Source organism: Pipistrellus kuhlii, unplaced genomic scaffold (genome assembly GCF_014108245.1).
Source record: "Pipistrellus kuhlii isolate mPipKuh1 unplaced genomic scaffold, mPipKuh1.p scaffold_m20_p_15, whole genome shotgun sequence".
Lineage (NCBI taxonomy): Eukaryota > Metazoa > Chordata > Mammalia > Chiroptera > Vespertilionidae > Pipistrellus > Pipistrellus kuhlii.
In genome coordinates, this window is record NW_023425460.1 from 28367176 (window position 1) to 28381782 (window position 14607).

General features: G+C 44.5%; 1 protein-coding gene across 50 annotated transcripts in view; it reads right to left on the reverse strand.

Moving 5' to 3' along the window:
• Positions 1–14607, reverse strand: part of SORBS1 (sorbin and SH3 domain containing 1) — a 210608-nt gene that overhangs the window by 153505 nt on the left and 42496 nt on the right. The gene's annotated exons all lie outside the window — the stretch shown is intronic.

The window sequence follows — 14607 nt, forward strand, 5'->3', positions numbered from 1 at the left end:
CTGGCCAATCTGAGCAGGCTTTTTACTAGAATACAGTGTAGCTTCGGGTACAGAATATGTATAATTTGCATGCATAAAAAGCCTGCTTGGATTGGCTGAGTTAGAGAGGTGGTCTATTAAAAAAAGAACTGGTGTTGCCTCGGAAGTGGGGGGTAGTCTTATACAGCGAATATAGGCCTAAACCTATGTTTTAACTGTAAAATTAGGGGGTCATCTTATACGCCCGGTTGTCTTATACGCTGGAAAATACGGTAGACAGATGATGATGATGATAGATAGATAGAGAGAGAGAGAGAGAGAGAGAGAGAGGGAGAGAGAGAAATCTGTGTGTGCTTCTCTCAAGCTAATACTAAATACAAGGAAATACATTTGAAGTATCCAACCCACTTTGTACTAAAATTCTCTCCATGCCTTTATTTGTAAAAAATAAAAATAAAAAATTAGCCGGCACCAGTTTGGCTCAGTGGATAGAGCATCGGCTTGAGGACTGAAAGGTCCTGGGTTCGATTCCGGTCAAGGGCATATACCTTGGTTGCGGGCACATCCCCAGTAGGGGGTGTGCAAGACGCAGCTGGTCGATGACTCTCTCTCATTGATGTTTCTAACTCTCTATCCCTCTCTCTTCCTCTCTGTGAAAAATCAATAAAATATATATATTTTTTAAAAAAAATAAAAAAATAAAAAATTAGCCGAAGCCGGTTTGGCTCAGTGGTAGAGCGTAGGTCTGCGGACTGAAAGATCCCAGGTTCGATTCCGGTCAAGGGCATGTACCTTGGTTGCGGGCACATCCCCAGTAGGGGGTGTGCAAGAGGCAGCTGGTCGATGTTTCCCTCTCATCGACATTTCTAGCTCTCTATCTCTCTCCCTTTCTCTCTGTTAAAAATCAATAAAATATATTTAAAAAAATAATTAATTAATTAATTAAAAAAAGTAGATGCTATCAGGATTTTTAAGGGTTTGTTTCTGAATGTGAAATTTTCAATAATTTTGCTGTCTTAAATACAAAAATAAAGAACACAAATACAATGCATCTACTACTTCAAAAGTGTTCAGTTAATGTCCTAAACTGTCTAAAATATATTCTTTTTGCTAGAAAAATTCCCCTTTACAAAGCTATAAATAAGCTTATGTGCAAGGTACTAGCACTGTAATAAGTGAATGATGTTCACAACTAGAAGACCTTGGTGGGAGTTATTTATATCATCCCCCAACGGATGTATTGATTCATTCACTCAGCAGATATGTGCTGAGCCAGTTACACGCCAGGCAGCGTGCAAGGTGACTGAGATACAAGGAAGAACAGGACCCAGTCCTTGCCCGTAAGTTGCTCTGTCCTGTTCTGCCCATCAACTTCCCCGGAGGAGTTGTTCTGTTCTTCATGGATAAGAGAGAGGAGGCACCACTCTTGATCTAGGCTGAGGCAAAGGGGGTGGGGGGATGAAGGAGTATTGAGAGCAAGGATAGCATCCCCCAAAGACAAGCTTTTGGAAAGGGGTATATATAGGAGTGAAGACCAAGTACATGGCCATGGTCACAGCTCAGTGTTCAAGGCCAGGACAAGGATACAAGCAGGCAGAATTCACTGTAAAAGTGAGAAGAGCTTCCCTAGATCTCTAACTGACAAGCTCTTCTCTCAAAAAAAAAAAAAAAAAAAAAAAATGTCCTGGGTCCCAGACCCATCAAATCAGAGTCTCAACTAGAGAGATCTCTTCCCTGACATCACCGGATGCTACTGGGCGACCTTCAGACAGCCCAGTGCCAGAGAAACCAATGGCTGACCAAGGTCAGCCTTCCGGATTGCAAGGCCCAGCAACAATGCACAATGTCCTTCACTAATACAGCAGTCCCCTTCAACGTGAGGGTTCTTCACTGAGTCTCTGATTTGAAGGCCCAAGAATTATTCAGGTGATTCTGGTGCCCAGACTCCGGAACCATTTGGAAAAGGGCATCTTTCACCCAGAGGCTTCAGGAGCTCCTGAACGAGCTCCTTAAGCTCATTAATTCAGCATCCCTGAGGCAGTACTCAAGGGTCCAGGCTTTGGGGGATTTAAACATTCTTAGTACATTTATCCATTCCCTACATCGCATTATGACATCCATCACTTAACTCCTTTTTATTTCAAGTAAATAAAAATACATCAAATGCCAGCAGCCAGGATGCAAAGTAGGTAAGTGAAGGCGGCCTCCTGTACCCAATGCCAATGCCTCCGGATAAACCGCTGGATTTGTCCAGTCTCAGCAAAAACTGAGCCCTCATACACCTGTGCAAGCTTATCCTGGCAGAACAGAAGGTCTGGGAGCACTCGGTCATCAAGGTGGCCTTCGAGGAACAGCTCCAAGGCACACAGCGCTCAGATCAGGTCCTTACTGCCCACAGAGCAGGACACTGCGGATCAATACAGTGCCTGGAAACCCGCCAAGCCAGCGGAGCACTTCTCTTCCCAGATTTCCACTTTGTGGTCAAGTAACAACCTGAGCAATCTTAAGCCAAAAATGGCAAAGTAAAAGCTGTGGACCACGAAGATGACAGATCAGAGTAAGCTGGTTCCTTGAATGGGCCAGTCTAGAGAGATCTCTTCTCTGACATCACCGGATGTTACCAGGCGACCTGCAGATAGCACAGTGCCAGAGACACCAATGGCTGACCAAGGTCAGCCTTCCGGATTTTGCAAGGCCCAGCAACAATGCACAATGTCCTTCACTAAGACGAGAGTCCCCTTCAACGTGAGGGTTCTTCACTGAGTCATAATGCAAATGTGGAAGAGCATGGTTGAGCACGAGGACTAGAAAAAGCTCAAGATACTAACTGACCACTCTGGTGGTCCTCAACTTTTAGGAGATCCATTATTCCCTACAGAACCATTATAAACTTGCCTAAAACAAGACCTCTCTCTCACTCAATCATCCAAAATAATTGCTCCAGGCCCTACCAACTACCTTGAACCATTACCTATCCACCTCATCTATATCTTCATCTCTACCCCATCCCAAGAGTAAAGGATAATACTAGAGGCAGTAAGTCACTACCTTAGCCACCTTTGTTCCTACCAAACATCAATCCAGACCATCCTATCAGCTCTGGGCCAATGGGGGCCTCTCCAGTTAAATATTCTCACAGACCATGCATGACTCCATCATGGCACAAAGCACCTACTCATGCTTGCCTTTTTGTTGTTTTTCATGTTTTAAGGGGTCTTTTGTTTGACTGGCTAATCACTGTATCCCAATATACTTCCTTCAAAACCTCCAGGTTGTTTCAAGAATATACCTCTAATTTCATATCATCCAGCCAAAAGATGATCAAGCCAACCCATTCCCCAACTCCGTAGTCTTGCCACTAGCTTCTGAAATCTAAGCAGCCACTAATTAGCCCACTGATTCAGTGAAGTTTATGAATGACTCTGCTTAGAAAGCTAGTGGAGAATTGGAGAAAATCCTCAACTGATCCTGAGGCTAACCAACTAAGGAAGGAAACAAAGCAGAATAATAATTATCTTTTTATTTATTTTGTGCAATGCTTTTTTTCTTAAATCACATTGCTTTTTTAAAATATATATATATATTATTGATTTTTTACAGAGAGGAAGAGAGAGGGACAGAGAGTTAGAAACATCGATGAGAGAGAATCATCGATTAGCTGCCTCTTGCATACCTCCTACTGGGGATGTGCCCGCAACCAATGTACATGCCCTTGACCTTTCAGTCCGCAGACCGATGCTCTATCCACTGAGCCAATCCGGTTTCAGCTGGGGTTTTTTTGTTTTTTGTTTTTTACCTTGAAGAGCACTTCCCTGTTTCCCAGAACCAGCTTCATTGAGGCCATGCCCAGTGCCACATCCTCAGGACTTGAACGACGTGGAAGCTTCCAAGGCGCTCAATGCCAACGTGGCTCAAGCATCTCTCGCCTCTGGTCCCACTGCCCAGCTGTCCTCCCTTCACACCCCTTGTCAGTGGAAAGTGGGTTTGGAGGAGCTTTTTAAAGTTCTCCCACCCACTCCACAAATCCAGTAGGAGCGAGAACGAATGTTTCCAAGTTTGCTGAATGACACAAAAGTTCATAAAGTAGAATAAAATTAGTTTAAAAATAGGAAAATGATTTTTAGCTTTCAAAAAAAAAAAAAAAACACGCCTACTTTAAATGATTCACAGTGACTTCATTCTTTCTTCCTTCCCCCCAGAGCTGGCAGTTCCCTCCCTCTTTCCCTGAGCAGCCCCTGCGCTCCTTTCCCTCAAGGCCCTTTGCACTTGCTAGTCTGTCTGCCTGCAAAGCTCTAAATTAGAATGTTTAATTCTTTTTTTAAAAGCCAAAGATTTTACCTTTTAAATATTTTGGATTTGTGGCTTCTCCTTTAAAATACCAAGACCTGGTAACACTGGGCCTGAAGGGCCACATCTGGTGGAGCTGGGCAGTAGCTATTCCCCCTTAGGCGGGCAAGGCTCTCAGACTCACCTCCCTAAACACCGAGGTCAAGTGTCACTTGCCATTTATCATTTGCTTGTTCTGCTTTATTGTCTGAGAAGAGAAATATTTTTCTATCAACAGTAGGAAAATGAAAGATCAAGAGGGTCTTGTATTTCCCAAAAAAAGGGGAGACAGCCACATCTTTGTGAAAGTGAAGAGCAGTCCTACCGGTTTGATTTGCAACCTCCCACCCTCCGTCTCGCACCACCAGCCTCACCTTGAGGTTTAGAACTCAGAACTACAACTCCTTAAGAACAAATTCTTACTCTAAGTCACCAAATACATTTTAAAACCAAACCACTGGAAAAGAAAACAGTGTCCCATTCTCCCGTGAAAATGTTGGTTCTTCGGTCTCACCGTTCCTGAGAGCACGGGACCCTGCTCGAAGCCACCAAAAGGGCAGGTGCCAATCCTTATGCAGGATCACATCCAGGTAAATATACAGCATTTCTTGTTTGCATAGAAACAACAGTTCTATATGCAGGAGAGGAAAAAGGCCCCCAGGGCTCGCATTCCCCCACCTTTCCCATCACACCCCACCTCCACCCCCACAGAATGTGCTTGGAATGCGAGTGCCCAGACAAGGGGGCGGGCAGATGCAGAGAACCCAGGGAAATTGGCCCGTGAATGTGTTTGGTGCAGTTGTTTCCAATCATGCTGCGCAGAAGAATCACCTGGGGCTCCAGATGGATGGAGGAATTTTAATATCCTCCTCCTCAGGTGACATTCACACAGACTGATTTATCCCATGGCATTTGGAAACCATTCACTTAAAAAATGGTGAGCCCTAGCTATCCTTGGCAGCCTCAGGATGCACGCACCTCTTGGGTCAGATCCTGGAGCTGTTCTCTCTTGCAGGACAGCCACTAGCCATGCGTGGCCACTGAGCCCTGGAAATGTGGTGAGGGTGTACTGTGACAGTAACATGCACTGGTTTTGAAAATTCTGTTGTGGAAATAAAAAAATGTGAAATAGCTCACTGATAATTCTTAATACTGATTATGTATTTAAATGATGGTTTGGAAACACTGGGTTAAAGAAACACATATTTACAAATCATTTCCATTGTTTCCTTTAACCTTTAATGTGGCTATTAGAAAACCTTAAATTCCATACATGGGTGACATCGTGTTTCTATGGCACACCATGCTGGAGGAGACACATTCTAGCATGGGGGTTATACTCAAAGGAAAAAATGAGAACTTGGTCAAGCCTGGTCTCCCATCTACCACCCGCATGACTTTATCGACCAACCTGGCATCCATTTCCTCCCCTGCATCTGAGCATGATAACGGAGAGTGAGCGGTCATAAAAAAAGGAACTAGATCTCCTGGCATCCAATTTACTAACCACAAGGCCCAGTCCGCATAGTGACTGCAGATGGCACAGGGACAGGTGATGGCACAGTGGCTTTCCATCCAGAAGGTAAAAGGATCCAGTATGCACACTACACACAAGAACCGTGGAGCATTCTAGGAGTCCCTCTGAGAAACACTCAGGAACTGTGACCATACTGCCAGGGCTGCCTCTGGACTGCCCCAGCCTGCACACAGGCCCGCCTGAAAGAAGGCAGGTGTGGCCTCTGGAGAGGCCAGGAACTGATCAGGGTGTCCCCAGCAGAGGGCTGCTTTCCTGCTTCACTAGAAGGCAGTTGACACTCCCTGCTCACACAAGGTCCTGAAGAGGATCAAAAACTATGGACAATTAAAAAATGCCTGATAGCTTGGCAAACGGACTAAGAACACAGCTGTTCAGCATCACCACCAGCAGCACAGGAGAGGGACCAGCTAGGTATTCCTTCTGCCCTTGCCCGGGATCCAAAAGCACCTACTCTGGCTCCAACTCCTGAGGCCAGGCCACCCTTTCGGGCTCTTCGGCAGAAGCGTTTCTCCTGCTCTCCTCGCAGCCCAGAAAGGGGCCAGGACTTCCGTGCACGGACCTGCAAGTTCCAGCACCTCTGTTCTGGGGCCTTCAGCCAGCGGAAAAGGTTTGACTGGACAGATAGAACACACAGATCAATCAACCCTAGGAGGCCCACTGGCAGGAAAAGAAAAAAAGAAAGAAAGAAAGAAAGCACTTTTCCTTACTTAAACTGAATAGTCACTGCTCCTAATCCCTCTCTGTGCTAAGCTACCTACATCTGAAAACAGTACAAAGGAAAATTTCTTGGAGGAAAAATTAAATATCCTTCCCCAGTAATATTTTAGTAAAATATGGTCAAGAAAATCAACCTTCTCCTTCTCATTAGGACAAATCTGCTCTCTTTGGAAAAAAAATACACAATGTGAATGACTCACTACAGGTAGAACTGCGCCCCAGGTAGAACTGCCTCAGACTATTTTTGGAAATAGGATAACAAAGTGAATAAGCACTAATCCGAGAACTCTGGCATCATTCTTTATTTTTAATGCAGGAAAATGATCCGGGGTTTGTCCAGAGTGTAGTAACACAACCTACACGCTGAATCTGGCACATCAGCTCTGGACACACACACACACACACACACACACACACACACACACACACACCCCGCAGTGCATCTCCTCCAATCACCTACCTCCAGAGTCTGCTTCTCACGTTCTTTTGCCCCACACTCAGCCTGTCTGCCAACAGAATACACCAGTAACATGAACATCACTGGATCTCCAGGTAGCCACTCAAGCAAACAATCCAGCCCACATATAAGAAATAATTCAAAATGTGAGTGACCTTGTTGGACACCAATTGGGGGGGGGGGGGGGGAATTAAGTCCCTAATGCATAGAAAACTATCTTTAAAGCCCTTCTTCCTTATCTACAAATGATACCCTATACATAGACAGCAGCTGTTCTAGAAACTCTCCTCTACTCTCCATCACCCACTCCCCCACTGTCCCAATCCCCAGCTCATCAAGGTTTTTCCATCTCCTTCCTTTAGCCACCATTCCATCTTCTCTCACAAATGCCGGGCCTTTTCAGTGTAAACAGAGCCCCTCCTACACACACACACACACACACACTGACCATCCTCCAACTCCTGGTCCCCCAACTCAGCCTCTCTACTGGTTGCCTTGACTCTATATGAAAACATGTCCAGGAACTAAGTTAAAAAACAGAAAACTTCCTTAGAAGGTAAGATAACTGGGGAAGCTGAGTGTGTAACAGACAATGGGACTCTCTTCAGCAGAGAGAAGGTCTATGGACATTCACAGTGGCATGTGGCAAGGAGTAGTGAGTGCTAAGCTAGGGTCCAGTCAGGCTCAGTGTCACCACTCTGAACACCCGACCAAGCCCCCCAAAAAGATGCTCTTTACATCATCTGCTGGAGAGAGAACCCCACACAGCCAAAATGAGTCATACCATCTTGGCTTCCACAAATGTCTGGTAACATGTTGGCTGAGTACACCCATCACTACTGTAATGGGGAGACAGCAGTGTATGGAGAGGGGCATTTCCTAGGAAGGTCTCTGTCTACAGCATTCATCCTGACACCTGCAGAAGTTACAGCCATCTGAACGTGTGAACTGTGAACCTAGCACCAGAAAGAACTTCTGAGATGGCTCTGCTTATACAAATGGCTCTGTTCCTTCATTCACCACACACTGAGGCAGTGTGGGAGGCAGAGAGGAGGAAGAAGGAGAAGAAATGGAGAGAATGACCAGCAAATAGAAGGGATAAGGTATGAAGAGTTGCATCTGGTTGTGAAGGGTATTAAGAGGAGTGATAAGGAACAGCCACGTAGCACAACTAAAATTCTGGCTCTGCCATGGAGCTGTGTGATCTTTGTCAACTCCTACACCTCTCTGAGCCTATTTCCATTCCTTTCCAGTACTGACATATCCCGTGGCTCTATGATAAGGACACCTGCTATGAGATTCATGGACAAACAGGTGGGGAACAGAAAGGCAGAGTCAGGAGGAGGGTACAAACTATTCCAAAATTGGATGTATTATGATCACTGATTGTTGCTCTAGGAATATACTCACTGTACCTTCAAAAGCTGTAGTTGACAAGCATGGTGAGTGGTCATGGGTCAGTTTCTGGGCCCACTGATCTTAATAACAGAACGATATGCACAATGCACTAGGAACAGGCCCTTGGCTTATGAGCTGCACCAAAGCACATTAAGAGCAATGCCTTTCTCACACAGTGGTAAGGACCCCCCTGCCATCCCCCCATCTTAATGGCACCCAGAGTCATCCACCCAGGTTTGCAGATGAGCAGGCAGGCTCAGAGAGTGAATGACTCCATGAATCACACAGCTTGTAGAACTAAGAGAAGCCCAGATTGTCTGACTCTCTACCTACCGTTAAATGCCAATTAGATAACTGCGTGGGATCCATGCAAAGCTTGGACACTCAGAAACCCCATGCAGATTTGCAGAACGGAGCCAATAGGACTTTGCAAAGGGGAGCCAAGAGCAGCCTTTCCTTCCTCCGGCACCTTGACGAGCAGGATGATCGCCAGTTGTGGGGGTTGGTATCCACCTGCTACCCTATGACACATACAAATTTCCCTCTTTAAGCAGTGTAGGGTGGCTTGTACTCTAGAAATGGGATACTGTAGATCATGAGGTTCAATTGAATCATATGCAAAGATCCTCAACCATTTTCTAAATGTGTATCCACAGGCAAGCCATTTAACATCTCAATGCCTCAGTTTCCTCGTCTGTAGGAGTGGGATAACAACAGTCCGTACACCTCAAAGGGTTACGGTGAGGATTAAAAGAGATAATGCATGTAAGTGCTTAGCACAATGCCTACAAAATAAATGTTGGTTATAACCACTATGATTTTTCTGGGAAAGAGTCCAAAGCGTTCATAGATTCTCAAAGGGGTCAATGACCTAATAAAAAGTAAGAACCCCACATGCTCGGAATGGAACTAAGGTCATTCTGTGGGAAGAGAGGTACCTCCGTTAGCTTCCTCACCTTCCCAGAAGAAAGGGACTGGGGGCTTTCTATGCCTCCTACTCTGAGAAGGCACAAGAAAAAGAACTGGAGGCACTGAGCAGTTTCTGTGGTTGGGAGATGTCTCCTTGGACCCTCTAGAGCCCCAATCTAAAAGTGGGAAATTAGAAAAGTGAGAACCAAATGCCAATTCCGGTCCCCACACACCCAGGAATAAGCCTGTCCACCCTGGCCTGTTAGGAGGCAGAGAAGGAGGAGCTCTTGGCATGGGGCCTTCATTCCCGGTGTCTGGCCACCTTTCCTGGACCTCTTGCTGAGGAACTGAGAAAAAAGAGTCAATTCACTCCAGACACACAGAAAGGTGAAGTGCTGGTTTAAGAAAAAGACCTGAGGTCTTGTCTAGAAAGAGCTGATTAGGAGGAAAGGTATGAAAGAGAAAGGTTATGAAAGAGGTAAGAGATGGAAAACAATTTAAATCTTAACTGCTGCTCTTTGGCCTCATGACTTTGAATAAAAATCTCAACCTCAGTTTCTCCATCAGTAAAAAGGGGGCTCATTAAGAGAACTTGCTTCTCAGAGGAGTTATGAGGATCAACTGAGATCTGGGTAGACATTTAACATAGTATCTGGTGGTAAATCTGTAAAGCACAGTCAACAGATGCCAACCACTATTACCATTACAGTACAAGGATTATGCTGATGTTGAGGGATGAGGCAAAGGTCAGCACAGTCGATGAAGCCGTACTGTATTATTGGTTGGGGTTTTAAGATGTTGCCTCATTAAAAACAAAATCGAGAAATTTGTGGGGGGAAATAGCAAGTTCTGGACTCAAAACACAGAAGAGCTGTAACTGCAGAAACCCAACCTTGAATCTTCAGCTCAGAGAGTTCCACTGTGGCAGCAATGAGGGCAACGCAGACAAGTGCCTAACTGAAAGGCCGACTGGAGCCATCACACATCTTTCCTCTCAGCTGGAACAGCATCAACTCCACAAAGTAACCTGGGTAATCCTCCAATAGGCAGCTAGTCTACCTTTGATTGATCAACAATGGGGAATTACTACTTAATAGGCACGATGTTGAGTTAGTTAGATGAAATCTTTCAAAGCAAGGACATTCAGAAGAAAAGTAAGTATAAAGATAAAAGAGAAGCACCTTTGATGGTAAAAAGCCTGGGACAACTGTTCCCAGGGCAGTTCTGGCTCCCAACATGCCCAGGTTCCAATTTGTTATTCCTCCTGAACTCGCCTTGCTACCTTCTTGGCAGACCAGGAATGAGTTTGAAAGTCCAAGTATTTTTCTCTAATGCAAAAGTAATATATGTTCATCGCAGAAAGCTGGGAAAACAAACGAAATCTCAAAGGAAACCCAGTAATCCAACCACCAATGTTAACATGTTCATTTAGTGCTGCCAGTTTCTTTATTTTTTAAAGCAATTCATTTTTATGGCAAGAATCACATCACAGTTTTCCTAAGATGCCAGATCAGAAGAATTAGTAAAAGCAACAACAATCAAGAAAAAATTAAAACTGGTTGACAAAAAAGGAGAGAAGTATGCACACGCATGCATACACACACACACACACACACACACATGTGCATGTCTTGCCACTTCAACTCACCATCCAGGATGGTCACTATGGTCACCCTGATCTAAGAAGTTTAAACTTAGAAGATCAAAAAAGAACTCCACCCACTAAAACAATGGTCTTTAAGTAACAAAAAGCCTAGCATTTCAAACGAGCATTTTTAAAAACACTTTTTTTTTTTTTTAAACACACACAAATCCATGATGTGTTCCTTGGCACAAATCTGGGTCAGTTCCTGGTGGGGTTCCAGGATAGAATTTCAAAAGGTACTGTAATTATTCCTCATGTCACTGATACGGTCTATCAGACTCAAATAAATCAAAATCAAAATGAAGAAGAAAAACAAAACTGAACCTCTCTGGCAACACAGCTGGTGCTTAGAAAACATGAGTTTCTACCAGCATCTTTTACGGTTGCCTCTTAAAGCCATTTTCAATACTATTTATGCAGAGTAATAGGAAGAATCATTTTTGTTGACTAGTTTCAACAAATTGTATCTTCAAAGCCCCTATCTGTTTAGTGGGTAGACATCCCAGACAAGGATGTCAGTTCAGTAGGAAAGAACTTTCCTGAGAGTACCTTCCCAACATTGGAAAGGGTGTCTCCTTGAGAGAGTGAGCCCCCGCTACTGGAGATATGCAAGCAGAATGGCTTACAACCTGAAGAGTCAGAGTCTTCGTTTCTTACAGTGGAAGTCACGAGGACATTGCTCTGTTGCCTTCCCTCATTCTTCATTGATGAGAAAGAGGGTAAGATCACTGGTGTGAGTTCCAGGGAAGGCTTTTTCAGAACTCAGAAGGGCCATAAATAGAGGCAAAAGTCAGGAGTGAGAGTCACTCATGAGCCTGGAGGAAACAGAGAAGCCCAGAAGAATGGCCTCTAGATTTGGACAAAGAATTCAGAGGTGTTTGTGGGTGGCTCTGGGGAACTCCGAGACTCGGAGTAGAGACCACACGCCCTACTTTGAGACTGAACTGCAGCAGCTTTTCTAAGAAAGATGGCACTTTTAGAACTACATACAAACCCCCCGGGGGCCTCAGGACACAGGCATCTCTGCCACTGCCCCATGAACCCTGGACATGACCAGCCAAACATAAACAGAAGCTGTCTCCTTGATAGTGCCCTGGAACTGAGAGTTCAAAGCCATGCCTTGTTGGACCCCCAAGATAGCCAAGTCCAGCAAACCATGGCATAATGAACTAGGATGCCATATTTTCTCTACAATCTATTTTTATGATGAAAGCAAAGGGTAACAAAATAAATTGATCGTGCAAGAAAACAACATCCGGAGATGCCCTGGTTCAGTCCAGATTCCAATGGACCCTCGTTTTGGTTGGTCCATAAAGCTAAAAATAACATGTGGCCCAACTTAAACCTAGAATTTAGAGTTTTGGACAGACCTTAAGAATCTTATTGGCTTCACAAAAGGCCAAAAGATGTGCATGTTACCCCATGTAAGGAGCCCTTGTCCTCTAGGATAATGTATGTCATGACTTTTAGAGAAGCAAGACAGGACTTTTCTTCCTTCAAAGACAAAGAGAGGTGGTGCATGGGGAGGAGGAGGAGAGTAGAGCTAAATTCTTACCTTACATGGTGAGGAGTCAACAGATAATGCCCAAAAGTAGCAAAACAGACAAGTTACTGAAAAATTTGGAAGTAAATACCAAGAGAATTAGCTAATATTTTTAAATGACTGCCACTGGGGAGTTGGGATAGAGAAGATGGGGCAGGAGACTGTGGTCCTAAAGAACTATGCGTGTATAACTGTGATTAACACTACAAAATTTAAAAACAAAAAGAAAAATGGGATAATGGGCCAGGATACCTAGGATGCATATATTTTCCAACTTAAGATATAAAAAATAAGTAATACTCTAGATAACTGATAGTATTCAAATGTTGTTTCTCCATATTTTTCAACCAAAGTGTTATTTTTTTAGTTAGAATGCAATATGGAGCCTTCCCGTTAGATGCCTGAAGTCAGCAAGCATTGTACTGTATCTACCGCACATCGCTGAGTCCATGTCAAAAAAGGAATATAACCCAATGACAGGCTCGTACTTCAGGAACTTATACTGGTTCTTAACTACTCCTGCATTCTTCTCGTTAACTGTTCCTAAGTCATCTCCTTGTGAGGACACATGAAATTAAGAAAGCAAGAAAAAAAAGAAAGAGAAATGGAAGCACAAATGAGGCAGTTCTGCTTTTCCCAAGGATCTCAAGAAAATCAGGCAATAGTTCCAATTTTAAGAAATAAACCATGACATTACTAAATAGTGCATTTTCTACAAATGATGTCGGCAACTGGGGGAAGTTGTGGGGGGGAGGGGGCAAACAGAAGGACCAGTTCTCATCAAAGAGCAGAAGATGAGTCAAGTTTTTATACAGTGGCAAATGTTCCTTTTGGACTTGCTTCAAACCTGTGTGTGGGCCGATTCTCTGAAATAAACAAAATTTTCTTGTATAACAGAGGTTATGAGATGATTAAGAGGGTGAGGATCCCAACGGAAAAGAAATCCCCACAAATCACCTTTGATAAATAAGATCAGCTCTTCTGCCTCCACTGGGTCTTGATCTGGAAAGCCTGACCAGGGACCTAAGAGCCATCAAAGGGTCTGCGTACCCCAGACGGATGGGTACCCAGTTCAACAAAGACCTGAACCGGGGCAGCTTTTAAGATCATTGATACGGCCAGTTCCACCCAGCAAAGAGCTGGAATGCCAATACTGGCTTCAATCGGCTCCCATATGCCACCAAGGGAGGCACAATGTCCTGAACAGCAGTTGGCCAAACACGTGTGAGGGAGGTGCAGCTGCTGAGCTTTCATGTTTACCAGGAAGAATGAGTGTTGATTTTGCAGATTTTTGATAATGTTTTCATAGCCAGTGTTATTCCCAACCCATTTTAAAATGCAATCAGAACAACACCCCTTTCCTCATCAGCTTCCTTGAACTTAAATGGCTCCAGCAACCTCAGTTCTGGAAGCCCTTTTTTCCACTGACCACACCTCAGTTTAGCCAAGTGGAGGAGCAGAAGGGAACCAGGTCTCTGCAATGGCAGGGCAGGGAGAGGAATACGCAATTCACACACAGGACTTGGGCTGCATGATCTCTGCGGCCCAGCTAGGAAGGACTCTCGCAGCTCTCACCGTCTCTGCGTCTGTGGCTGTACTGACTGGTTCTACGTTCTTGCTTTAAATGTAGCTCTCCAATTGCAGCAAGTCACAAAAATGTAAAAGGACTAAAATGAGAGCAAAGAATGGCAAAACAACTGGTCGCCTTACCGGAGGGAACTGGCGTGTCACCACAGAAAGGGTCCAGACTAGAAAGGGCCTTTTACAAAATGCTGAGAGTCTGCCCAGGCCCTTTTGAAAAACTGGATTCTTGAGTTGTTTCCCTATTTCTTTTTCCCCACAATCTCAAAATACTGAGTATTATGTAGAAAAAAGGAAACATTTAAAGGGACAAATATATCTTTGGGAGACACAGGAAGAATGCTGTTTGAAGTAAGAGCCTTTTCTCTCTCACACACAACCTCATACACATACTCAACGAGGCTTATGAGTAATCCGCTGCCATGGCTGATGCCCAGCTAACTCTGTCATAGCCAGCAGTCTCTGCCAAGCACTGATGCTGCGGAATAGCTTTTGACCAGCTCCCTTCCTGAGGC